This window comes from Cervus canadensis, chromosome 16 (genome assembly GCF_019320065.1).
Source record: "Cervus canadensis isolate Bull #8, Minnesota chromosome 16, ASM1932006v1, whole genome shotgun sequence".
In the NCBI taxonomy this organism is placed as follows: Eukaryota; Metazoa; Chordata; class Mammalia; order Artiodactyla; family Cervidae; genus Cervus; species Cervus canadensis.
The window spans coordinates 63903875-63928442 of NC_057401.1; the positions used below are offsets into that span (position 1 = coordinate 63903875).

The 24568-nt window shown below is 43.6% G+C and overlaps 1 protein-coding gene across 1 annotated transcript in view; it reads right to left on the bottom strand.

The window, feature by feature from the left end:
- The window catches only part of SEMA5A (semaphorin 5A), a 565061-nt gene that overhangs the window by 432092 nt on the left and 108401 nt on the right, over positions 1–24568 (bottom strand). Inside the window, exon 2 of the mRNA XM_043489083.1 lies at positions 10415–10509. The gene's annotated coding sequence lies outside the window, so the exon portion shown is untranslated. The remainder of the gene's footprint in view (positions 1–10414; positions 10510–24568) is intronic.

A 24568-nucleotide genomic window follows, 5' to 3' on the forward strand; every position in this document is an offset into this window, starting at 1 on the left:
GAGTCGGTGATGCTATCCAACCATCTCATCCTCTGCCAGCCACTTCTCCAATTGCCTTCATTCTTTCTCAGCATCAGGATCTCTTCCAATGAGTTGGCTCTTCGCATCAGGTGTGATGCAATAATTGTTCATAATCTAACTCTCTCCTAAAACATCTGCTTCATGAGAACAGGGAGCCTTCCTGTTTGTCAGTATATTTCTAATATGTAAGAGACTCCTACTCTGTACGTACCCAGTAAATATCTGTTTAGAGAGAGGGCACAGCTGGACACAGGTTATCTCTTCCCTGTCACTTCCCTCATAATTTTCAAGAAAAGTGGTTATCCTGTTACAATGATAACAGAAACACAATTTCTAATCTGACATTAATCGGGATGCCCGCTAGTCCTTGATGACCCGCGTGTGGAGGAAGAGATGCTTCAGAGGCACCATGTGTTTATACAGATGTTCATCCATGAGGGACTTTTGTTTGAGATTAACCACCAATCATGTGTTTTCTGCAAGGAAATTACACACAGAGTGGGTTCCAACCCTCAGCGTACTTGCTGGCTCAGGGAAATAAAACCAAGACACTGTTTGCAGAAACCTATAGCTGCTTTATTTTGCAATAACATTTAGGATAGGGAATGTTCTGCCCTGGAGTCCCCTTGGTGATCTTTAGGAGAAAAAGGGGGTGACACACATCCTGAATCTGAATTCAGAAGTTACATATCATCCACTGAAGTTGGCATGCAGGTAACCTCTGAATTATGCTGGCAAATTTCTTAACTATCCATGTTTTGGTTTACTCATCACTAAACTGGGGATAATGTTAGAACCTGCTCTGTATGTTTGCTAAGAAGATGAAATGATATAAATAAAGCAGTTACACCAGCGCCTGGGATGTAGGGTGTGCTCAAGTAACTTGAGCCACTGATATGAATTATTAGTAAGCTGTTATTATCAGTGGTTTATAAAATGTTCCAAAAGAAGAAATGTTGAACAACCTCTATCAAAAGTCTATTATCATTGCCACATTACAAGGGGCTGTTTAATGACTTCCACTGGTGAACAGACCCAATTCCTTCAGACCCAAACATACAGGCAGGTGGAGGTGACCCAGAATATTTACATTCCTTGCTTTCAACATGCGGAGATCTAACCTGTACTCAGATAAAAAGAAGAACCTATTCTAAATCAAGAATGTATTCACAAACCACGTACCAGTGCTTAGAAATATTAGTTGTAGGTATACCTGACCAGCCAGAATTTGCTTAAGAAAACAAAAAAGTCAAGTGTGAGTCACTCAGTCATGTCCGACTCTTTGCAGTGACTCTGTAAATCCTCTTCCATAAAGACATAACTTGAACCAAAAAATAACTCAAGGTTAGAATATACATAACACCTAACATTATAACCACAGAACAAAAGTCAGACCACCACAATTCATTTTTCTTATTATTGCTATTATTATGACATCCCAGAAAAAAAATTTCTAAGAACTTGACAAAACCCTTATTACACCTGGATTATGGACTAATCTGAAAAGAGCATCAGTCAGTTCAGTTGCCCAGTCGTGTCTGACTCTTTGCACCCCCATGGACCGCACCATGCCAGGCTTCCCTGTCCATCACCAACTCTTGGAGTTTGCTCAAACTCATGTCCATCAAGTCGGTGACACAGCAGCACAAAAAATAGAAAGTCGCAAGAAATGTGATCAGCTCCCAGAACTATGGCAGTGGAATGATCAAGCTAGCATACCACAGCTTATCAAATTTAGCAGGGGAAATAAAAACAAAAGAAAAAAGGCATAATTAGTTGGGATTTAGTTAGATTTGCCTACTAAAAATATGCTTGCTTCACTGAAGATATTTCAGAATAAGCATTTGTATGGGTAACATGTGGTCACTCATTACTTCACTGATGTTCCTTCATCTTTGGGTCCTACTGTGTGCCTGGCCTGGGGACGCATCCTACTGCTGCTCACAGCTAACTTGCATCTGTGCTCAGGGATGAGTGATGAAAACGGTGGCCAGCTGTCTGCACCTTCCAGTGAAAAGCATTTGTGTGTATATGTGTGTGTAGGGCTTCCCGGGTGCCTCAGTGGGAAACCCACCTGCAATTCAGGAGACGCAGGTTTGATTCCTGGGTCAGGAAGATCCCCTGGAGAAGGAAACGGCAACCCACTCCAGTATTCTTGCCTGGGCACTCCCATGGACAGAGGAGCCTGGCGGGCTACAGTCCGTGGGGTGGCAAAGAGGCAGACACGACTGAGTGACTAAACAGCAACAACAGTGTATATGCACATACTTGCAGCCCCAAGTCAATGAAAGAGTGTTTATCTAAAAGGTGCTTCATAATTGTGGATCATTCAGTAGCTATCAACCAATTTACCAGAAACTCCTAATTAAGCCACAAAGCTGGGCTTTAGTACATGGTTTTATTTTTTTAATATTTATTTTTATTTACTTAGTTGGCTGCACCAGGTCTTAGCTGAGGCATACGGTATATGTTCCCTGATCGGGGATAGAACCCAGGCCCCCTACATTGGGAGCATGGAGCCGTAAGGCCACTGGACCACTAGGAAAGTCCATTTAGTACTCTGTTTTGGTGACACTTATTTCATTGACTACTCCTGCTTTAGTGACCTTCACGAGCTCAGTGCTAGTGCTATCTCTGTCTATATGTATATTTATGTTTATTTCATCTGTATCTACAAACCTATATGTCTATGAATGGTGGTGGTGGTGGTGATGTTTAGCCGCTAAGTTGTGTCCGACTCTTTGTGATCCCATGGACTGCAGCCTGCCAGGCTCCTCTGTTCATGGGATTTTTCAGGCAAGAATACTGGATGGCGGCCATTTCCTCCTCTGGGGGATTTCCCAACCCAGGGATTGAACCCACGCCTACTTCAAGGGCAGGCAGATTCTTCACCGCTGAGCCACCAGGGAGGCCCCCATATATCTATAAATATATCTGTCTCTCTATCCATCTATCTATAGACAGACTATTGAACTGACTCAGAGGTTTATGCTCCCAGCATGGCAGGGACTCTGTGAGGCACACCGGGGCTGTTTTTGGAGCATGTGCACCCCTGGTAACTACTTCACAGGAAACACAACTTGAGGGTTCTGAGCTTGGCTCAGCCACGCGGCACGGTGCCATTTTTACATTTAATGATATGTACGCCTTGAAGATGAAACTGATGAGATTCCAATGTGACCTTGACAGTGGGTCCAAATACTCTGCGTTAGAAAGGTTAAAGGCAGGAAGGAACTGTCTTCTGATCTTACAGTGTGGTCGCGGACCATGTGCTAACGGACTCCTGTCAACTCCCCTTTCGGGTAAGCTCACAGCTCATAGACCGCCATGAGGGAGAAACACACTTAGGGAGGAGCGTGCAGTCTTTCCTCTCTAAGAGGCGCTGTGAATGAGGTACCCTTATATAGAAACAGCAAAAATTATTTGGGGAAACGGTAAATGGCCACAGCTGGACAATATGGGGACAATCTATAATATGGCTATAGCAAATCTATTTAATTATTGTAAAATCATGAAATAAACATCTTAAATCAAACAGAGTAGGCCCAGAAGGCCAGAGGAGCACACCATTATCACACTTTTAAGGACTATTAAGTAAATCATGTTTTAAAAAATTTCAATCAGAATCACTTCACTAAATAACGTTCACATATTCAGTGCTCATTGTGTGTTAAGGATTGGGAAAATGAACACAATCGAGTCAAGGGCTTCCTGGTCTGACAAGGAAAGGACTACATGTCTTCAGGGAACAGTATGATGAGTCCAACTTTAAACTGCCATTGTGGGGACATGCCTAGGAATGTGGAGGTGCAGCATCACTTATCTGGCTATGAATAGGGATAATAAGGCTCCGTAAAAGGGGTGACATGTGAACTGAGACTTGATGACCATGCACCCACCTGCTGGACAATATGGGAAAAATTACACCAAATACACTAAACTTTGGTTGGGTACAGAGGTTGAATAAGCCCATCCCGTCCTCTTGCAGACAATCTCATGTACTTACAGTTCTGTGTCCAAACTAAAATTGGGTTTTTCTGAGCTAGTTTTCAAAATCATCCATCCATCCAAAAAATTACTGACAGCTTTTATGTCTCAGGTCGTTCTCTATGCCTGAAGATGGAGCAATGATCAAAATAGGCAAAAAAATCCCTGACCTCGTAGAGCTTACATTTTGGGGGGAGCAGAAATGATACAAATGGTGGGGATGGTCAGGGGAGACGGGAAGGTCAAGGCACTGCACCCTGCAAGACTCCAATGGCTGCGGGGCAGGGAGTCGAGCAGTTGAGGTGAATGGCCAGAGATATGGGAGTCACTCCAGAGAACAGCAGTGTCCTGAAACCAGATGGAGCAAGTGCTTCAAGGAGCGGAGAGGGATGGACTACACTGTAGGAATGCTGCTGACCCTGACTGGTAGCGGTGATGCTGACAACATCAACCCCTAGACTCGGCAACATGATGGCGACAGTTAATCTTTTTTTTTCCCCGTTTATTTTTATTAGTTGGAGGCTAATTACTTTACAATATTGTAGTGGTTTTTGCCGTACATTGACATGAATCAGCCATGGATTTACATGTATTCCCCATCCCGATCCCCCCTCACACGTCCCTCCCCACCCATGAGCTGGGTCATCCCAGTGCATCAGCCCCGAGCACTTGTCTCATGCATCCAACCTGGACTGGCGATCTGTTTCACACTTGATAATATACATGTTTCGGTACTGTTCTCTCATATCATCCCACCCTCGCCTTCTCCCATTAAGACAGGTAATCTTAAAGAGGCAGGACTGATGAAAGGACTCAGTGGTCCAAGTGGGTTCAAAAGGAAGTGGAAACACAGGAATTTAGGATAATAAATACAAACAAATGCTTTCAAGCAATTTCTCTGTAAAGAGAAGAAGAGAATGGGCTCATAGTTGGAGAGGAAATTCAGATCAACAGGTCACTTTTTTTTTTTAATGGTAGATGTTTTCCTTCCTATTGGAAAGATCTAGCGGAGAGGGGAAAATAAAAACTGATGATGCAGGAAAGAAAGGAGAAAACTGTTTAAGTACTGTCTTAGAGTAGGAGAGAAGGAATGGGATATTCATGCCCAAGTTGGAGTCTTGGTCTCAAGAAGAATTGATCAGAGTGGCCAATGGGTGGGACGTGTGATTGGCCAAGTTGGGCAGGTGCCTCACCTTCAAATCATCACTGTAGCAAGGAGGTTACTTTCTGGGGAAGCAGGAAGAACCGTTCTCAAAGGTATACGACCACTGAGCTGCGAGCAAGGCAGCTATCTCCCGCCCTCTACCAAAAAAAATAAAAAATAAAAAATTCTGAACAAAGATAAACAGCTTGGACACACTCACCTAATTCCTCAGCACTGGAAATGGAAGATCTGTTCACTATTTTTAGACATTATTATATGAAAACATGATGGTATTTACTTCCCAGAATCTACTGACCATCTTTCCAACCTTGGCTTTGGTTTAACCAAGAGTGGTTACTGCCCAAGTTTGAGGCAAAAGCAAACAAAACAAAATGATTCTGCTCCCTTTGTGGCCTGGGAGGCTAAAAGAGGCAGAAACACACAGGCAAGCCACATGAAAGGCTCCAGCGAAGAAAACATGAGCTGATGAGCTTTGCGACCCTGCAGCTATGGAAGCCTCTCCAGTGCTGTGATCTGCAGACCACAAGCAGGAAAACCTCAAGTCCATGAAATCCAAAAATCCAAACACAGGGTCATTTTTATGCCCTTAGGAGAGTTCTGCCAGAGAAGATCTCACACACAGTTTAATCAAGGGCAATGTACTCACAGGCACATGTAAACCTTCAAATCCAAGCAATTAACCCCACACACAAATATCTGCCCCTCTAATGGGTACCTGGGAATGAACAACACATATGGGCCATTCCCAGGGAGAAAAGGATTCTGAACTTCATCACACATCTGTGACTCACAAATATTTATAGTAGTCAAAGAGCTGGGACAATAACATATGTGCAGAAACTCACCCAAACAAACAAGTTTCAAAGGCCAAAACCCCAACAGGGAAGAGAGCAGGAGAGAAAGCAAGGTTTCCCCATTCTGCTGCCTTGGATTGCGAACAATGGAAGCACACAGCTCTGCTCTCAGTGAACCTGGCTCATGTGGATTGAGATACACATGACAAAACAGATCAGAACTGCATGGGGCCTTCCCAGATTGCTGCCTGGACAATGCAGCAAGAATAAAAAGACGTGGAGACCACAGCTTTACTATTCCACGCATTATTGAGACTGACAGGCTAAATCTTGATCCCCAAAGGCAACCACTCAGCATGTTTAAACAAGGGATGTACCTTGTGTCAATAACATACATAGAGATGCACCGCAAATATCGTAAAATAGAATTCCTATCAGTACACCAGCACCAACAGAAACTCTGACAGCAGAACAAAGAATTTACCAGCCAAGAAATATAGAAAGCTAAGGAAATGTGGAGACTTGAACTGGGGTTCAGTGTTTCCAAAGCCAGGCTCAACTCCGTCTTCAAAACAGAAATCTAGCTAATTCTCTCTCTTTTGGAACTTACAAAATTATGAAACCGTCCTCGTAATCCCGTGATAATTAACAATCAATTAATATTTTAGGTGAGTACTCTAAACTCAACAAGCGAAGACATAAACCAATGTACACGAGATTCCACCAGTCCCGCCTTGGTATTTCAGACACACCACAGACTATTTTGGTGAAAATCAAAAGTTACGTACAAAAGCGAAACAAGGGGAAAAACACTACCATATGACTTAATAATGCTCAACATAATGAGTTAAGTTCTACTGAATAAAAAGATATGAAATACAGCTGTTAAAAAAAATAGATAAAATGCCAAAGTTAACCTTCCCCTAGCTAAAAGAGGAAAGTTAAAGAGTGAAAGAATTCCAGTTGTCTGGCTATAAACCTGGTCTCTATTTGTAGGATGAAGCAATATTTCGTTGAAATCTCTCATTCCTACAAATATTTTGATTGCCTGAACATCCTCCTTAGATTACATTTGTGGGATAATTTTTGTCAGGGAGTTAAAAAAGAGGCAGAATAAAATTATGAGAAGAATTGTAAAATAAGAGATGGTTATTCTTAAATAAGTGAAAACTTCCCTGAATGAAAGAGTTGAGTGTTTTTAATAATATCAGAAGAAAGTAAAGGAAAAAAATTTATTAAGTTTCTAAGCACTGATTGAAATAATCACGAAGGAGCTATCTGGTGACACTAAAATACACTTTGAATTTAAAAGGATAAAGTTAACAAGCCAGCATACTGGGGAGAATGACAACAAAGGGTTAATATTCCTAAAAATAAATTCTGCAAATATCTGTTAAAAAGACATGGAACATCTCAACAGCTAAATGAGCATAAAATGAGAACTAACAATTCCTTCACACGTAAGTTCCCTTCCTCTCTTCTACTTTCCCTCTCTCCTGCTCTTCTCCCCTTCTCAAAAAAAGTTATCACACAAAAATTTTAAAAACCTACCAAATAACGTAATGAGTAAACAGTAGAGTATATAAAAGGAGGCAAAACTATCAAGTTGATTAAAAAATTAATGATGATGATGATGATATTAAAGCTTTAGCAAAACAAATTCTGTAACATATTTTTAGTGAAATAAAAATATCTAGAATACTTCTGCAAAGCCGACTGACAATCTTATTAAAATGCATTGGCTCTGAAAGAGTAAATCAACTACAGCTATTCTGACATAATGAATTCATCTTCAATTAAAAAAAACTTTCATAATAATAGTTGCTATTGTTTATGAAGAGTCTACTTTATGCTCCAGATTTCTACTCTTTCTAAGGTAGAGACAGTGTGGGCTGTAAAAGCAAACAACAGCAAGTAGCAGTGGAATTCAGGAGTCTGCTACACTCCCCTTCTCAAGATCCTTTCACACTGTCTGTGATGTTTGTTAACCGAAAGCAATATATATCTCCAGCCAAGAAGTCAGAAAGAGAAAAACAAGTATCATATATTAATGCAAGTATGTGGAATCTAGAAAAATGGTACCAATGAACATATTTGGAGGGCAGTAAAAGAAACACAGACTTAGAGAATGAAGATGTGGACGGAGTGGGGGAAGGTGGGTGGGATGAATTATGACCCTGGTACTGACATATACACTGCTGCTGCTGCTGCTAAGTCACTTCAGTTGTGTCCGACTCTGTGCGACCCCATAGACAGCAGCCCACCAGGCTCCCCCATCCCTGGGATTCTCCAGGCAAGAACACTGGAGTGGGCTGCCATTTCCTTCTCCAATGCATGAAAGTGAAAAGTGAAAGTGAAGTCGCTCAGTCAGGTCCAACACTTTGCAACCCCATGGACTGCCCATGGACAGAGGAGCCTGGAGGGCTAGAATCCATGGGTTGCAAAGAGTCAGACAGGACTGAGCGTATGCATGTAAGCACACACACATTTGGTTCATAAAGGGCCAACCCTCAACCCCAGAGATGACCTGTTTAGGGTCTGGTATATACCAAGGTGTGATCTAACAGACTTTGTAACACACAGGCACTTGGATGCAGAGATAGTATGAGTGTGTTTTTAAGATGAATGTGATTATATTAAGTATATTATTCCACAACCTGCTTTTTCTGATTAATAAAGAACCACACCTAGCTTTCCAATACTTTTATAATCTAAATTTTACTTCTCATATCATTACTATTAAAGTGAAGAACACTTTTCCATTACTTGTAGAAGAAGTGCAGAGACCAGTGGCCCTGGAAAAAGGTATATCCTCAAAAGTTACACAACATCAGGCTCACACGCTTGCTACAATTACTTCTGTAAATGAAGGAATGAACAACTAGGACAGGTCCCTGATTAAACTCCTTTAAGAAACACAAATTAACTGGTTTTCCTTTATCCTTCTTATTAGATGATAAGCAGTAATGTAGAGAGTCTAGCAGGCCTTGAAGTGTCAGACGTATCCTTTTGCAAGAAAAAGTTTAAAAAAATCAAAACCCCACCTCATCTGATGTATGTGGCAAAGAGGGTTGCCATGTTACCCCATGATTTAAGTATGTCAATCTTGTTCCCACTTGTCTTATAAACATCTCTTTTGTTCAGAATAAAAGATGAAGATTTGATACCGGAATGCTTCTGTACAATGTAATTATAAAACAGCCCCCAAGCTAATTGCATGATCGCCCTAATAAGTATAAGGTAACATATCTGGAGTGTGTATGGAGAAGCATGTATGCGCAGTCACTCGGTCGTATCTGACTCTTTCCCACCCCATGGACTGTGGCCCACCAGGCTCCTCAGACCATGGAATTTTCCAGGCAAAGTAGGGTGCCAATTCTACTCCAGAGGATCTTCCCGACCAGGGACTGAACCCGAGTTTCCTGTGTCTCCTGCATCGGCAGGAGGATTCCTTACCACTGAGCTACCTGGGAAGCCCAGCAGCAAGTATACGGCTACCAAATTAAAATGTCCCCTTTAGAAATTATATGGAGACCAAAATAGGAAATGCTATCTGAACTTATTTGGTAAATGAGCTAGACATTCTAGATTACCAACATCATCTTGATAAGGCCCTGCTTTGAGCAAAGCTGTAGTCTAGGTGTTTGGACTCAGACTAATGCACTCGGGGCACACTCTCTGTGACACGCACTGAACACCAAATGCAGTCACGCCAAGGAGTAGGTTTTTGCAGTTACAGTAGACTTTGTTCAAAGTGGCTTATGATTAAATTCTGAGCATCCAAGATAAATTTTATTAAGGGACTCATACCTACTGGCCACTAAAACACTCTCACTCTCTACACTGGGATCTTGGAGCACTGCATGTAGATCAAGGTTCAAGAAACTACAGTCATGTGGGACAAGTCCAGCTCAGCTTGACACCTGTATTTGTAAATTTATATATATCATCCATGACTGCTTTAGGCTACAACACAGAGCTGAGCTGGTACAAGATAATGATGATGATGACATGAGAGAGATGACATGGCCAATGAATCCTAAAATGTTTCCTATCTCACCTGTTTCAGAAAAAGTTTACTATCTCCTGATAGAGACTGCTGGTCAAAACATTGATTTCTCACTATTTAATGTGAGCTTTGAGGATCGAACTATTTCGAGAACAGAATGAAACCATGTCTGTCCTTATTCTCAGAAGGCACACTTAGTGCTAAGAGGTAGTAGTGATTAGGGTTAAGAACATGGGCTCACACCCCAGCCCTGCCCCGATCACTTGTGAGATCCTGAGCCCATTACTTCACTTCTCCGTGCTTCAGTTTCTCTCTGGAAGCTTGCTCATTCTTTCACTGCCTCTGGACAGCAGAGGTAAGTGATACTCACAACCATCATGGTACCTCAATCTATGAAACTGTTGGCTTCTTCATTTCCCATTTGAACGTCTGACTTACCAAGGAGGAAAGGGGTGGAGTGTGTCCTCGACCATGTATCACACGAAGGATCCACAGCCACTCAGGTGGTTCAGCCCAACTCTCACACACCAATGCTTCAACAAAGAAAACAGGGGAAAAAAAAAACAGAGATTATACTAACCCATTTGAAAAGAGGCCATGGTCATTGCTGATTGATTCTAGAAAGTTCCATGAATCCCCTGCACAACCAGCTACATCGACAATGTAAGGCTTTTCACAAGGCGACTCAGAAATCACTTCACAGCCCTAGCCTCCTATCCCATACCAATGGACTCATTTCCTCGGAAAAGGAGAAACAAAAATTCAAATATCATTAATACAGGAAAATAAATCTCATAAAACAACCAAAAGGATCATTGCACACCTATTTAAATTACTTTAAGCAGTTTGAGCATCAAATTCCAATTGTGTGAATTTACCCATTTTATGATGGGTCTTTCATTCTGTTTTTGGAAATACATAGCACCTTAAGTAATGCATTTCAAAAATAGGAGATTAAGTCAGAAGGTATACAATAAACTATACTAGATTCAGAACTTTGTTTTTATTTACATATTAATTTATTTGATGCAAAATATGAGGCTTTTTTTTAAAGGAAATTGTAAGCTATATAAACAATTCACATTACTAAAACAAATATATCCAGTCTGCTCATTCAATGTAACAAATAAATAAAATCCTGAAAGCTTAATACATAATGTGATAAAAGATGACTGCAAAGCATGAGCTTCCCCAGAACCATGTACGACAGAAATTAAAGAAATGTGTTACTTTCCATTTCTAATTCAAAAAAGAAATTTCTCCACTACTATTTAAGGATGTCTGCTACTTCAACTACTACATTTTGGGGCTCATGCTTGTCCTGTTGTTCTAGTTGTTGTCGTTTCTTTCTATTCTCTGTAGTCCATTGCTTCTGGCTGCATAAACCTCAAACACACTGAGGTTGCCTATCCCAAGGCTTCCCAGAAGACAAAGTGGTAAAGAATCCATCTGCCAATGCAGGAGACACAAGAGACACAGGTTCGATTCCTGGGTCAGGAAGATCCCCTGGAGTAGCAAATAGCAACCCATTCCAGTATTCTTGCCTGGAAAATCCCATGAACAGAGGAGGCTGGTGAGCTACAGTCCACGGGGTGACAAGGAGTCAGACATGCCTGAGTGACTGAGCATACCTATCCCAGCATGAACACTCGGGCAGCAGCTGAGAATGATGACAAGAAAAGGGGGAGAAGACGCTTCCAGAACATTCTGAAACATTCTGGCTGTCCCCCTATGCAATGATTCCCACACTGTCTACTTAGTGATTATCTAAAGGCCATCTGCCTTCAGAAGGACAACTGGATTACAGCATCTGGAAATTTATATAACTTTCTATCTGTTGAAATGCCATTTGAAAGTCCTGAGGTTCAGAGGCCAGAAGACAATGGCTAGGTGACAACGTCTCTCTCTGCCTCCATTAGGCATCTTCATGGGAAGTGAGGGGGCAATCCAAAGTAAAATATTCAGAATTGCCCAGGAAGGCACCCACAGCCCAGGTGCACTCCTGCACTGCGGCATCGCTGATCCCTTGAGGTCCCAGCTGAGTCTTTGAAAGTCTGTGACTTCATCCTTTGGAAAGGAGGAGGTGCAGATGTAAATCTTCGAGGCCAAAAAAAGAGGAAGGGAGCTCTCCCCAAGGTAAGAAGGCATACTTGGCCCAGGAAAAATTCCTAGGAGCGGCCAATTCCTTTCTCACAACACCAATAATATCCTTTGGGTGTGGCAACAAATATGTTAGCTGGGACTTCTTGCTAAACAACTTGAATACAGTAACTTCCTCTCTTGATCTATTTTGCAATTAGTACTAAAATTTCTTTGCATTAGGTTATCTCTTAATCAAAATTTAACTGATAAAGTTGGATAGGCCCACTGGGTACTGCCATGAACGTCCAGCAATTCCTAAAGATTTCCATGTGTCAGAATTAAGTTAAAAATGAGAGGTGATAATTAGGTCTGAAGGCTGAGTTCTCCCATCCTCCCTCAGTGAGATCGTAAATTAGCGGATGTAGCCCCTCAGCTAAGCCATCCAAGAATCACACCTACAGAGAAGGACGATCCTCTTAAAAGGCAAAAGTGATGGAGGCCAAATAGGACATTGAAAGAATCCAGAATTGTTGACACGACCACACAACAAATACTGCAGGAGGTGAACTTTCCTGCTGAATCCAGGCGGGGACAGCCTGCATCCTGGGCAAGCCAGACGTGAGGCCCTTCCTTCTGAAAAGGCAACACTCAAGGGACAGAATGCCCAGAGTTCATACAGCCTTGGGGAACGATAGAACGCCCTTTAGAATCTGAAATCTAAACAAGAAACTAGTTCCAACAGCAGCATTCGGGACACACACCCTGAAAGGTTTTAACTATGTTTGCAGTTACACCAACAGTGAAAAAGACATTTTACCACCCTAGCCCATGATAGCCACGCAAACCCATCAGGACCTCCTAGTCTGGAGGGCCAACCCTTGCCTGGGTAGGCGTGCCACCCTCGAAAGCAGGAGTCCTCAACCCCTGTGCCATGGACCAGTATTGGTCCATAACCTGTTAAGAACCGGGCTGCAGAAGAGGCGGCAAGTGGCAGGCGAGTAAGTGAGGCTTCATCCATATTTACAGCAGCTCTCCAGCGCTTGCATGACTGCCTGAGTCCCGCCTCCTGTCAGATCAGCAGTGGCATTAGATTCTCGTAGGAGCACGAACTCGTCTGTGCTTGAATCATCCCAAAACCATCCCCCTCCACCCCTGGTCCATGGAAAAACTGTCTTCCATGAAACCAGTCCTTGGTGACAAAAAGGTTGAGGACTGCTGCTCTAAAGGAATACACACCATTCCACAGGATACCCACGTGTGCCGAGCAGTGTAGGAAACCTCAGCACCAAAGCAGTATCCTTGACTAGGCTGAACTAAAGTCACAGATATCAGCCCCTTTGGATCTGGATGCTGGGCTCTGTCATCCTCACTCGCTGACATATTTCCAGAAAACTGAGAAAAAATTCCAAAGGTAAAGAAGCTACAAAGTCTCAAAGGGTCATCTCAGACTGAAGTTGGAGTATTTTTAAGTGGCTATTTATTATAACTACTCATTAAATAAGAAATTGCTTATGTTGTACTAAAATACAAATGTCTCCATTTGACTCAATTCCATATTCTCCTTTAGCTGAAAATCAACTATAGTAGAAACAGCTCCTAAGTGCTCTGTCTCATGGTTCTCAATTAGGGCCTTGCCTTGGAAAAAACTGCTACGTGAACCCACGTGCAGGGAAACCCCTATCACACTCCGTGATTCACAAACAAGAAACCTTTCCTAGAAGTGGTACCTGTAGCCACCTTCACAAGTTCATAAAATCATCTCTAAATTAAGATACATGTGTAAAATTTAAACATCAATTAGCACTACGTATCCATCAGAAGCCTCCAGGGGGCTCAGTGGTGAAGAATCCACTTGCCAACATAGGAGATGCAGGAGATGCGGGCTCGATTCCTGGACCTGGAAGACCCCCCAGAGGAGGAAATGTCAACCCACTCCAGTATTCTTGCCTGGAAAATTCCATGGACAGAGGATTCTGGTGGGGTACAGTCCATTGGGTTGCAAAGAGTCAGACACGACTGAGCAAGTGAGCATACAGGAGCATACCCTTGAGAACACGATTTTCTGCTAAAATATGCAAACTTCCCTGTGTGGCTTAGAGTGAGGAAAAACGGTGGATTGAAATATTTTCCTAGAAACAAAAGGTCAGCGGAGCAGTGGTTTTGTACCCTAAAGATACAAGAGAGAAATTAAAATCTCAGGCCAATCTAAAGAGCTCCATTTAGAAATAGCACCACAGTAACCAACAGTAAAATCACAGGAAATAAGGTGACAATGGGCAAGACCACCTGTCATCGTAAGATGTCTAGCAGAGTCATGGAAAGAAACACCATGAGGTGCAAGCTCAGAAAACCTGTAAGTGGTTGGGCTAGGGTTTCCCAAGTTCTGAGAATTTTACAGCTTCACTGAGAGACCTCCCATCATCAGTCAGCTGGGCAGTGAGTCACCACGCACAGCATCCCCCTCTGGCCTTGCATGGAGGGTGGTCAGCCGATAAAGCAAGAACCGATTCTGTTCCCAAGAGCTCACACAAGATTTGTCTGCTACACAATTCACCAAATACTATGAAATGGGAGGAAAGAGAGCTACCACTACCGAATGAATGAGTCAAGGCCTGGGAGCTGACAGCAACTCTGCTAAAACTGGAAAGCAGGACTCGAGGGCAGCGAGGATCACAGAGGGGAAGCTGGCCTCATCCTCGACTTTGTGCAGGAAAGCAAGGAAGGAAACCAGAGAACCGGTGCCGGGGAGACTGAGGAGCACATGGATGTCCCGCCTTACTTCCCAAGTCACTCTCCACGGCCAATCAGACACTCTGCTGCATCACAGTTGAGCACGGGATATGCTGAAGGGAGACACACACAATGCCCTCGTCGCGAGGAAGGGTCCTGTCCCCAAGGAATGCGCCCTCTGGCTTCCCCCAACTCAGAAATGATTTCTTTAGTAACCGGCTAATTCGTTTTCGTACAAATAATGCCACTTCTTGATCAAGACCATTTAGTAAAACAATCTCTTTCATAATTATCTCACCTACGTTTAGACAAGACAAGTACCAAATGTCACAATTTCGCTTCTTTAAATCTCTGGCTGTCTTTGGGCCAGAGTAGGAACACCGGGAGACCTTCAGCCCTAGCAATGGCTGAGGCTTCAAGGACAGTGGGTCCTCAGGTGGGAACGCAGGACCTCACATCTGGGTCGTTTCATGACACAATCATCTAGCCCTGAGACCAGCAGATGTAAACCCTACCTCCTGGAACAGAGGAACAGGCACTTCTAAAAGTGACCTCCAAGGAGTAAGATGCACAAGAAAAAGACATAAGCTCCCTGTCAGAGCCTTCACACCCAGATCCACTGCACGGCTCCTCTCTCCATCAGATAGTTGTCACTGTGAAATGTGATGGTTTACAAATATTAGACACAGCTGAGACCTACAGAAGACGGAAGGAGGAAATTGGATATTTCGTTTCTCAAAGCATTGACTAATCCTAACAACATTTGGGAAAAAAGAAACCTGACTGTTTTTCATTTTGGCTTCAGGTAGATCATCCTTTGGTGAGGATTTAAAGCTGGTAGGAACTGCTGACCCTGGAATGAATACACTGCCTCAGTAACCGAAACGAAGCTGTGATAAAAAACACTTCCTACGCCTCTGTTCCTGCACCAGACGATGAGATGTGTCCTGAGCCTCCAGGAGGCATGGGAAGAGAGGGAAAGAGAGGGCAAAAATGACACCCTTATTCAAGCAAAAATGTTGCCCAAAACTAAGCGTCTGCTCAAAATGAGCAATTTCTAAGATCAGCTCTCTAAGGACGCCAATGTCCCTGAATAGGGACCACTTTCTTCTTTCTGCCACCATGTGCCAAATTTTCAAAGGGCAGCCTCACTTTTTAGGCAGGCAATTTTGAAGTGCTTGCACAAGTGGTTAATTTGCATGGACAATTGGCCTCTCGGCTTTCATTTTGACAGCTAAATTGATCTGTCCTATGTAGACTAGAATCTCAGGACCCAGAAAGAGAAAGATGTCTGAGGCTTTTTGAAAAATGTGGTCTCTCAGTTCCTATTTATTCAGGACAACACATTCAACAAGACTTGCCCTGTAAGCAGTAGCTTGCCCACACAAAAGGGATTCAAGATCCAACTCGAGATCGAAATTTGAGATTCAACTCTAAGATCAAGATTTAAGGCTAAAAAATTAACCCTTGCTGTTACTTCCCATTAAAGCAAACAGGGCAGGTTTGGGTTCTTAAACTAGCTCTTTGGTCATTACACAGGAAGAGGGCACCGTCTGTCACAGATTAAACTCACAACTGGCACCAAGACCTTCCCAGGATGAAGCTGAACTAAGGCAGACAAAGGGCTCAAGCATGTGCATGAAGGAGAAGACAGTATTTGTCCCTGGAAAGATGGCAGACTGTGAAAATCACAGTGAATTGTTAGTGAAATGGCAATGGGATAAATCACACAGAAAACTATTTTCTGAAAAAAAGAACAGAAGTTTTTTAGAAGTCTCTAGCTACAAAGGATGCTCTCTCACCAATTCAGTAGAGAAATGGAAAGATGTCCCAATCGGATTAGGACAAACCCACACAAGCCAATTCAATATGCATGCTGGGCTGTGTCAGTTCTAGCTTCTCAATACCTTCATTTATTTTATTAATATCTGTCCAGACTTTAATGCTGCTGTTTTACATGAGATAACAGCAATCTGGGCCAAATTGTGTTTTGAATTAAAAGTGAAACTACGCTCTTGTTTTTTTGCCTTAAACCCAGCAAATGGAGTGAAATCATTTCATTTCTCCAAAGGCATGAAGAATAAATGGGCATTTAAAACCTGCTGAAATCAGTCCCAATGACCTATTGGGTCTTTCATTGTCAAAGGTGGGCTCCAAGACTAAGAAAATAAAATAACTTATCTCTTTGTTCCGGCAACATGTCAAGATGCTCAGAGATGCATTTGTTTCTTGCTTTTGAGACAACAGCAGGCTTAACACCATATAAAACCCTGCGTGTGTTGTATAACCCAAAACCTACTTCTGTTCTATTTGTCATCCTCTCAATATAAATCAGTGATAAAAATAAGAAATAGGCTACTACGCATTTAACCAGATGGTGTCTTACCTTCCTGTAAACTCGGCTGAGTTTAGAGTGTGTACACATGTGGGGGAATAAAAAGATTTTCTTTTCTTTACATTTGGCAATGAGTCATGTCACCCATTTCAGCACGAACTGTACTGAAACTTCCTCCCCAGGAAGAACCAACGCAGTTTCACTAACGTTTAAAAACAACCATGTCAGCTGCCTTCGATTAGTCATGAAGCCATTCTGCCCATCCTGCAGCCTCCAGCAAGGGCAAGATCTGATCAAATTGGACTTGCTAAACATAACCAGAAGGTCGGGCGTGTCCTGATGCAAACCTGCTGTAAAAAGACACCCTTTTTGTATAAATCAAAGATGCTTCCTCTATTCCTTCTGCAACAGGCACCCTTCGAAATGTCAACCCAGGACCTTGATTTAAGGGCCCCCCTCTACCTGTATCTCTTTCCTCATCCTTGACCATCATGAACCAAACTATCAGACCTCGGAGAGGGGTGCTGAGTAATTGGGAAATTTCTGAGCTTACTGATGATCAAAGAAGACACAATCCATCACTCCCCATTGCATTCAATACAAGCCTTGCTCCGCTGGAGGAAGCATAAAGAAAACAAGGCCAGTTTAAAAGGCTGACGGTGTTTCACAAAATTGTGTTCCGTTATTTTCCACTGACAAGCTCTGCCAGCACAGGGAGCATGATCCAGGCCATGCCTGACACATACAAACCACCCGTGACTGTTTCCCTGTCTCTTTTCTCTGTCCCCACCATGGGCTGGGTTTGGGCTTCCTTTTCACAAAATCTCAAGAAGACAAACTCCTCCTCTATTGGATGGTAAGTATGAAACTGACCATGGCATTGGTTTGTTTGTTTTTTCTTTTGATTTTACTAGTTGCTGAGATAGTACCTCCCCTACTTGTGGTACTGATGAAGTATATTTACGAATCTGAATCCAGAACTCTGTATTTCTCACCCTTTCCGAGTCTATCTTGTTGGCTTTACACTCAAACCAGCCATTCTAAGTGCTGTTGAAGCATCCCATCAGGCTCTCTGAAATCCACATGTGTCCCCTGTGTCCCCATGGGATGTAGTCGCCTGTCCTCTGTGACCAGGACACTCAGTGCCCGCCTCCAGTTATCTCATATCACCCTCTGGTATTTGTCTGCTTCCTCCATCAAGGGCTATCATCCTACCCTATTCAACCCTGAGTCCCAGATCCCAGGCTTAGGTAAATAGGCAAAGAGTCCATGAGGTTTCCTTCACTTTACTTCCAAGTTTGTGTAAATGATAATGGACCCACGGACCCAGAGGACATAATCCTAAAGTCAGCTTCTAGAGACACTCTTCCCTCTTGACTTCACATTATCCAGTCTGATATCAATCAAAATCATCCAGAAAAACAGAGCAAACCAAACCTTGGGGGGACCGAGATGCTCTCCTCCAGGTATATTGCCGGGCTCCCAGCAGGTGCCCAGGTAGGAGTTGGTGGTGACTGTGAGGGAGAGACAGTCTTGTGGGAAGGGAGTCACACCTTCCTGGACCAGAGGCTTGAGGCATGCCTTGATCCCATCTCTGGGATAAAACAAAAATAAGTCCTCCTTCCACCTTTCTTTAGAAGGATTTCACACCTCCAGAGACAGCTTTCTAACGCTACTGATACAGGTCTGAATCCCCCTTTTTTACATCCTGTTCATGCTATTGTAAAACCCAGACTTTATCGCAGACTTCTCAGGGCAAAGAAGCCAAAATCGCTCTGTCCTTGTCTATTAAGCCGACTAAAACATACACAAGGGTCCTTCTGCAGACTCCCTGGAGGAGTTGCCTCTACACCCCCCAAAATCTCTCTAGATGCTCAGAGATCCCTCCCCCCACCCCCCCGTGAAGGGACAGCTACTCACAGGAACAGAGGCCAGACAAGAGAACAAGGTCGAACAAGGGACCATCAGTGACAGCCAGGAAAATGCCCTTCCTTAAATGATATAAACATTATCTTTGTACGTGGAATGTTCATAGTGATAATTTCCTTAGTTAACCTATTTTCCACAGTGAACTGCCAAGGATAAATTACTCCAAGTTCTGAACTAATGATGCTCATTTGAACTGGAATGTTTCCTATGTAGCAAGTCTTCAACAATTAATTAAAACAAGATCAAAGTTCTTGGACTTCAGTTCTATCATCAGAGCTTCCAGCTCTTTCACCCGGGCACTGTACTGAATGTACCTGAACCTCAGCTGGTGGCCGCTCACACTTTGCCCCTTCTCTCCTGTTAATTGCTGAGTGTTTTTGTTGTTGTTCAGCGGCTAAGCCGCGTCCAACTCTTTGAGACCCCATGGACTGCAGCATAGCAGGCTCCCCTGTCCTCCACTGTCTCTTGGAGTCTGCCCAAACTCATGTCCAATGAGTCAGTGATTCCATCCAACCATCTCATCCTCTGTTGTCCCCTTCCCCCTGCCTTCAATCTTTCCCAGCATCAGGGTCTTTTCCAGTGAGTCGGCTCTTTGCATCAGGTGGCCAAAGTATTAGAGCTTCAGCATCAGCATCAGACCTTCCAATGAATATTCAGGACTGATTTCCTCAGGATTGACTGGTTTGATCTCCTTGCAGAGTAAGAAAGTTTTAAGCAGCTCTCTTTCACCCTGCAGTTTTCCATGTCAGTTCAGGTTCAGTTCAGGCACTCAGTCGTGTCTGACTCTTTGAGACCCCATGGACTGTAGCACGCCAGGCTTCCCTGTTCATCACCAGCTCCTGGAGCTTGCTCAAACTCATGTCCATCAAGTCGGGGATATCTTTCAACCATCTCATCCTCTGTCATCCCCTTCTCCTGCCTTCAATCTTTCCCAGCATGAGGGTCTTATTCTAATGAGTCTGTTCTTCGCATCAAGTGGCCAAAATATTGGAGCTTCAGTCTCAGTACCAGTCCTTCCAATGAATATTAAGGACTGATTTCCTTTAGAATTGACTGGTTTGATCTTTAGAAAACATGGACATGCTCTGGCCACCTTGAACATGAAATTATGACATGCTTTACCCAGTTGAAAACTTAAAAGCAAATTTGGCAATTTAGCACCAGAAAAATCAATCTGTTCTTAGGGACATTTTATGCTTGAATTTACAATGTGCATTTTAATCTCAATGTTACGTTTTTTGACTCCATTCATACTTACAATTCCCATCAATCACTTTTCAGGCTTATGGAAGTGATGCTATTCCATGAGAGTAATAAGCCCAACAACCAACCGAATCCAGCTTTAAGGAAAAGTCTGTATAACTCCAGTGAAGATGACAAAACAGTGATACAGAAAATAAAATCAAGTGACAACAGGACACAGACCTGTCTTTGCTTTGGGATTTTTTTTCCAAACTACATGCTCAAGTGTTAAAATAAGACATTCTTGTCATATCAGGTCCCTTCTCTTGGACAAACAGACAGCCGGCATCTCAGCACAGTGCATGAGCAAAATCTCTCTCTCTCTTCTTACGTGTTTCATCAGAGGAACTATGGTCTAATTAAGGACTGTCCTATCAATGCAGGCGTCACTGTGAACATCAGAGAAACTAAACCATAAACAGAACCCCTAAATCACATGGAAAGCTGATAGCACTGTGGGGAGAGGTGATAAGACCCGTTATTATTCTTAGAACAAAACACCTTGCTCTGCTGGCCGTTTCCTTCGTCACGTGTCTCAGACAGCACTGGGAGGACAGGGCAGGCTGTGCATGCCGACAATTCATCAAGCCAAGCTCCCTTTCCAAATATTGTTAAAAAGTAGCTATAAATCAGAACAGTGACCCGAAATGTTGGTGATAGCTGCTTGTCTCAAAGACTCCTAAGTAAACTGTCAAGCCATAACTTGATGTAATAGCATGGTCTTTATCCACCTTACTCGATGAACTCCTCACCCTCTTCACATTAGGTCTCTCTTAGTTTCATATTCTGGGGGACATAGGGTGTTTCAACAGAAGCTAAACAGATGCAAATTGGTCATAACCATCCTGAGATGAGAAAGGTCCAGGTCTCATGATTTCCCTCCACTATGGACCTTGGGAGAGGTCAACAATCCCATCGTCGTTGTCTTCACCTGGCCAAGGATGGCAGATGGGAACTCTGCTTCTCAGACAAGGCACCTGACAAGGTGTGGACACCAAGTAACGAGGTTGGTTCTTTCTCAACTATATGGTGAAAAGAAAGCAAAAGTGATAGTCATTCAATTGTGTCCAACTCTTGGTGACCTCATAGACTGTAGCCCTCCAGCCTCCTCTGTCCATTGGATTCTCCAGGCAATAACACTGGGGTGGGTTGCTATGCCCTTCTCCAGGGGATCTTTCCGACCCAGGGGTTGAGCCTGGATCTCCTGCATTCCAGGTGGATTCTTTACCCCTGAGCCACCAGAGAAGTCCTCATAGAAGGAAGAAAACAATCATAGCAGAAATCTGGATAACTGAATGGTTTCAGCCCTACACCTAGTCCATCTGTCATCAAAGGATCAACTGTCAACAGAAACAGACTCTTCCCCTGACGCCCTGCTTCACCTTTCCCACCACCACCTTTTCCATCTGTCAGCCCTTCAGCCCTTCAGGACCTACTGTGCTCCTTTTGGCTACAACAGACCTTTAAAGAAAGGATGGGCAGAGAAGCTACAATGACGTGAGCATCCCTCCCTCAGGGATGTTCACTTGGGGAACTGGAGCTGCTCAGAAGACGTCTGCATTCCTGCAGAGATCACGAGAGGGAGCCCCCTCCCCCTTGGTTTCAATTTGCCGTGATAGACACATAGCTAATGGAGGAGCCTCACACTTCCCAGAGCAAGATGCTGGGCGGGAATTCCAGAACCGTCCTTGGCTTGTCAACAGATGTCAGGGCTCAGGGAGAAACCTCTGTGGCATCTCAGCCAGTGATCCATTCCACGTGCTGATACATAATCCCACAAGCAGAAGAGCCTCCCCCACCGATTATTCCAGCCGGGACCTCGATGGCTCCCACCAGGGCATGGAGGTCGGCACTGCATTTCAGAAGGAAGCTTCAGAGTCCTGTTCGAAGAATCACAAAGGGCTCCCAGAAATCAGGCCACAGCCCTTAATAACCCAGACCAAAGGAAACTTCCTTTACCTTCCCGGCAACTCTCCCAAAGCCAAATTTACAAAGAGAAACTAGAGATGCAAACTAACCCTTGTCGTTACTTGCTAGGGAGACGTACCCAGTGTGACCTCACCCAGCTTATTAGTTCAGGGTGCTGTTGATCACAAAAGCTCTAAAACCACTGTTCTCCTCCAGGTCAAAGCAGAAGCACTCATGTTCAGAAAAAACATGGCCGTCAGGACAGGCAGAAAAGCTTCCAAAGAGGTCTAATTCCATCAGGAAGCAGGAATGTCTGAGAGCTGCTTCAGAGCCTGGGAAGTTTTCCACCAGTGATGTTGCCACTGCCAAGGACATAGGGATGCACAGAAAATCCTGCTTCCTGAGAAGAGCTTAAACAGCTCCTTCGCACCTGTAAGATTCAGGGTACAAATGGAGTTGGACAAATGCAGGTATTACTTCTTTCCCATGGTAATTGATACTCATGAAAGAAGAAGAAAATGGAGTCAATGTTCTGCTCTTTCTTCATGGATTCCACATTTACAGATTCTGCATTTGCAAATTCTATGCCTACTGGCTAACATTTGTAACCACAAAATGTTCTGTTTGCTTTAAGTTCAAAGGTAAGGAGTCAATTACATGTTAAATAAGGTGATTTCAAAGAAATATACATAAAAGGAGGTTCTTTATTCAGAAGTTGATAAAGACTTCCTGACCAGAGGCTCACAGGAGCCTAACCCTGTGTGTCCCCTAGAAGCAAGGATTCAGGAACGACTAACTCAGGGTTCCCAATGAACTTACAGGTCGTGAGTACCATGAGCTGTGCTGTGTGCTCAGTCGTGTCCGGCTCTTTGCAAACCCACGCACTGTAGCCTGCCAGGCTCCTCTGTCCATGGGGTTTTTCAGGCAAGAAGACTGGAGTGGGTTGCCATTACCTCCTCCAGGGGATCTCCTCGAGTCGGAGATCGAATCCGCATCTCCTGCAATGTAGGTTGATTCTGTACCACTGAGCCATCAGGAAAACCCACGCTCCATGAGGACAGACTAAATATTGAAAGTGATGAGCAACAGGCTGACCACCCTCACCATGTCCCAGCTGTACGCAGGAATGTCAGGCGCTGGCCAACATGAAGGCAGGCGGCAGGACTGCATAAGTGGAGTGCATGTCACACAGAGGAGGGGCCCCCTCGATGGGGAGATGAGGGGTCAGACAATAGGAACTCCAAAGACACAAGCTACCAGATTGTTCCTGAGAAGCCAACTACGGGCTCTCTGGCTTCCAAGGAGCCCAGAGCTCACGGCGCTGGCAGCAAACTGTGGGAGCCCCTGGTGCCTGGCTGTCTGGCACTAATCTTTCTGAAGTTATCCTGGAGAGACAATTAGACCCCTCAGGAACAGACATCTGGACAATTCAGGGCATCGGGGATGACGGGCCGGTGGCCAAGATCATTTGCTTGCCGCATGGCGGCTCCGGCTTTGGCTGGCAGGGCCCCTCGTAGCTCTCGGTGCCTAATGTGAACCAGATCCCCGTCTTCCACAGCAGATAACGATGCTTGCTCCCTTGATTTAAGGGATGATCACAGTCTAAAGAGTTGATTGTGCCTCATTACACTTGAGATAAGAGATTCCTGACAACTGAGGCTATTAACTTGAACTTCCAAACACTTCACACCGGCCCTCTGACATATTCTCATCCGTGGCACATCAAACAGGAAAGTGTTTTCTTGCTACTCAGTGTGTAAAGGAGAAAAAAAGTTAAATTGGCACAGAACCGCGAGCACCGCTCCTGTTTTTCTCTCCTAGTCCGTGACCGTCTTAATTCAACCGAGTCACAACACTACAAAGTACATTGAGACCTGTAACATCAAAAAACAAAAGAGGCAAGGCAATCCATAAAGGCCATAAAATAAAAAGGCCCAGAGCCATTACTTGCTTATTTCCTTATGGTTTTACAGGCTTTTTCCTCTAGACACTTCTCCCCTTTTATTACAATATTAAGAATTATAATTACCACCTTTTGGAATGATTGACTTCCTTTTATAATGAAGGAAAAAAAGAACACTGAGCGTCTTTCCCCACCTTCACCTCTACACTGGGAATTGTCAATAGAAAGAGACTAAAACTAACAGAAATGGCTCATAATAAAATGATGCATATACTGTTTCCCAAGTTCAGAAAGGGTACTTTCAACAATGATCACAAAAATATAAGTCGGTTAGCTCCACAAATGCATTCATAGAGAAAATCAGAATGACCTATAAATAACTCAATCCTAAGAATTATGGATATGAGTCAGACACCTGAATTTTTATTTCACCAGCCTCAGAGAGGGCTGTATCTCACCCATA